Source organism: Temnothorax nylanderi, unplaced genomic scaffold (assembly GCF_030848795.1).
Source record: "Temnothorax nylanderi isolate EJ_2023f unplaced genomic scaffold, tnyl_v1.0 TNYL_tig0315_pilon, whole genome shotgun sequence".
NCBI lineage: Eukaryota > Metazoa > Arthropoda > Insecta > Hymenoptera > Formicidae > Temnothorax > Temnothorax nylanderi.
The window spans coordinates 94,991-99,072 of record NW_027249377.1 but is presented as its reverse complement, the minus strand read 5'-3'; the positions used below and the strand labels follow the sequence as shown (position 1 = coordinate 99,072).

The 4,082-nt window shown below is 37.0% G+C and overlaps 1 pseudogene; it reads left to right on the top strand.

Annotated features, from left to right (window-relative positions):
- The first annotated feature begins 2,194 nt into the window (after positions 1 to 2,194).
- Positions 2,195 to 3,848, top strand: LOC139781099 (G2/mitotic-specific cyclin-B3-like; annotated as a pseudogene).
- Positions 3,849 to 4,082: the final 234 nt, after the last annotated feature.

Genomic DNA, 4,082 nt, shown 5'->3' with positions numbered 1-4,082 from the left:
GATAGTACCTACACTGTTGCAACAATTTGCAACTAACAGCCCATAACAGCTGTACATAATATGTAACAATGTTATTGACATACATAATTATATTTTCTTTATGTCTTGCAACACTTAACACTTTTAAAATCACAAATTAAAACCTTATAATAGAGAGATAAACTATGAATATTATATATCACATGTGTGCGTAAAAAAAATATATACCTTAGAAAGATAAACGCATATCATTATACATGTGTGTAAAAAAATATATATACCTTGGAAAGATAAACCCATCATATATCACATGTGTGTGTAAAAAAAATATATATACAGAGTGGGCCACCAAAAACGAAACAAACGTGTTTTGGTATTTAACTCAATTAATACGAAAAACGCTCAGATACTTACTTACTTTAGTTTCAAGGCGGACATGTTAATTGGCTATTTTCGTTCACCAAACTTCAACCCCGTAAGAAAATGTCTGAGCGTTTACCTTAGAAAGATTAACTCATATTATTATATATCACATGTGTGTAAAAAAAAAAATATATATATATATACCTTAGGAAGATAAACGCATATATTATTATATATCACATGTGTGTACAAAAAATACCTTAAAAAAATAAACGCCTACTATTATTATATATCACATGTGTGTAAAAAAAATAATATATAGGGTGGGCCACCGAAAATGAAACAAACGTATTTTGGTATATATTTAACTCAATTAATACGAAAAACGCTCAGACACGTCAACTTTAGTTTCAAGGCAGACATGTTAATTGACTATTTTCGTTCACCAAACTTCAACCCCGTGAGAAAGTGTCTGAGCGTTTATATATACCTTACAAAGATTAACTCATATTATTATATATATATCACATGTGTGTAAAAAAAATCAAGAGACACGGTAGTGTCTCGCGCCAAGTACACGCGGAGCGAGACAGACCGTGACTCTTTTACGCGACGCGACGATTTGCAAGTACTCGAAATGTTGAGATCTCGATAACGAGTGAACGGATCAAGTTCTAAATAGGCTTGATCGATAGCTTGGGGTCGATTTGGGGGGGGTCCGTTCTTTTCATTTTTCCGCTACGTGCCCTACGAGCGGAGATATTGCGAGCAAAAGTCGAAATGTGAAAATTTTATATTAAGATACGTCGTCGTTAAGATACGTCGACGCTCTCATTCAATATATATATGTCTACAGAGAAAACGTCACTTTCACTTTTTCGACACTGGCGGCTGCCGGCGTTAGTATCGCAGTGCAGTGCAGTGCAGTGCAGTGCAGTGCAGACAGTGCAGACAGTGCAGCGCGCTGTCACAGTCATCATAGACAGTCAGTTAACCAGTTAACCTATGTGCATAAGGCTGCGTTCGGAAACGTCACCCGGGTACACGCGGGTATACTTTCTTCTTCTAACTTGCTGAGATAGAAAGAGAAGGGAGTATACTCGGGTGACGTTTCCGAACGCAGCCTAACATGGATAATATTGCGATCTCCCGCCCCTTCCCTATTTTCTCAATGTGTATTTCTGATGACTTTTGGAGGTTACGCTGTCAGCTGCAATCTGAAGCGATCTGTATCTCCCAATAGGTACGTTTTCTTACATAAAATTCTTGTGCATTAAGTTCCATAAACGTCTTTGCGTGTTGCGATTAGTTTATCAGGCCAGAGTTATATTCGTCTGGATTTAAGGACTATATTCCCTCATGTCTCTTCGCCACAGGATGATTTGTTACTCTGATCTTTTCAGGTGTGGTAGAGGATAGATAGAAAGTATGAGATCCTAAGCTGTATTGAGTGCAACGGTTATCGAGGTACGTTGTAATGACCACGTTACACACCGACAAGGTAAAAAAAAAGAGAACGGAAAAATATAGTAAAGTTCTTATTTTGTCGATCAAAGTCATGATCGAGCCGGTTTCCCTAACGGTTTTATCGCGAGACAAACAAGTATCTTTCGTAATTGTGCTTATTCATTCTCGTTATCGCATCCGGTTTATATAAAGCAAAAAATATTCTATGTTTATTTAAAATTTCGAGACAGCTCGAGGAGGCTTTATAGAAATTTGTTGTGCGAGGTTTTCGTGGTTTTTATATTATATTATATATTGACGGCAGGGAGCTGATGCCGAGGAGATCAATCCCGTTTGCGCGAAGGCCCCGTTTACGCGAATATATTATTATATATATTGACGGCAGGGAGCTGATGCCGAGGAGATCAATCCCGTTTACGCGAAGGTCCCGTTTACGCGAAGGAATTATCGTAAGTTATTAATTAATATATTATCGGTTCAACTTATTTTTTCCATTAAGAGTTAGAAAAAGATAAAAATGCTCTTTTCCTTTCATATATATACATTTTACGTGTCTTCCTTCTCTCTTTTATTCATTTATACTATCTGTTGTACTTCGAAATCACTTATCTCTCTTATCTTCCTTCTTTTTACGTCTCCCTTTTCTTTGATGTTACTTAAAATTTGTAACTTTTCCATTTTTACTGTTAGTAGAATATGCTCCTCAAATTTGACAATTTATTTCTGAAACATTCTGTATTATATTATTTATGCACTATATAAATTAAACTATGTATAATATATCTCTTGATATAAACTAATTATATGTATGTTTGTGAATTATAGCAATTAGATAAGGAACTAAAGTTTCGTCATATCTGAAAAATGGCACCACCGATAAGACAATTACCCGAAGGGGACTTTGATGTCGAGAATTGGCTAGATCCGTACCAGGTGTCACACTATGCGATGGACATCTTCGAGTATTTGAAAGAACGAGAACGCCTATTCCCCATCGGCAATTACATGGAGGAATCGGCAAATATGCCTCTCGCAATGGATGAGAGCGCTTCTGGTCGATTGGATGGTCGAGGTGCAGGAGTCATTTGAGTTGAATCACGAGACCTTATATCTGGCTGTAAAACTGGTCGATCTATACTTAACAAAGATGATAGTCGGGAAAGAGACTCTACAACTGCTCGGCGCTGCGAGTCTTTTCATAGCGAGCAAGTTTGACGTAAGTTTTATAATTATAATCTGCTATAAAATTGTGCTCATGTCGAGCAGTAAACTCAATAACAAAAACTTATTCTTAACTTTAACTTTAGGAAAGAATACCACCAATGGTAGAAGATTTGTACATATGTGACGGCGCTTACACACAAAGGGAGCTGATCAAAATGGAAATAAGTATTTTAAAAACAGTCAATTTTGACCTGGGAATACCTCTCTCTTACACATTTCTTTGGCGTTATGCCAGGGTAAGATATACACAAAGTTAACAATTTATATCGGGTATCCCAGAAATTATTCTGTCTCATATTTTATTCTCCAATATAATATCCGTCTTATTCAAATGGAATCTATATATACATACTAATTCAATCATTACTATCTGAAAATAGTGTGCCAAGGTGTCTATGCCCACGTTAACTCTGGCTCGGTACATACTGGAACATTCTCTGATGGATTATACAATGATCAGGTTTGGCGACAGTAAAATGGCAGCGGCGGCGTTGTTACTCGCGTTGCTAATGAAGGACTTGGGAGGATGGAATCCAACATTAGAATACTATAGCGGTTATAAACTTGACGACATAAGAGATATTTGCAATCTTTTAAATCAGAGCTTGCATAGGAAACACGAAGAAGCATTAAAGACTGTCCACAGCAAGTACAGCCACAAGTAAGTATTTACTTTTTGCTATGTATATATTGAACATGTTACACTTTATATATTTTTATTATACACGTTATAATTTATATATCGATTTTATTTGTATTCTAGGATTTTCTTTGAAGTAGCAAAGCTGCCCCTAAAAGAGACTTTAGACATATGAGTGAGATTTACACGGACAAGTCAGGTCAGCAGTAAGCCTGCTACCGATTCAGGTGCAGCCGCCTAGCATGGGCTCTGTGCTGAACATGCTCAACGTTATCAATGGCATTAAATACTCTTCGTGCAAATTAGCCAGCAGGATATCGATAACTTCAAGGCCGAGATCGAAAAGCGGTAAAAGGAACATTCGCTGGATGACGGCAAAGTCGTCCTGGCAATCACCGAAAAGGATTCC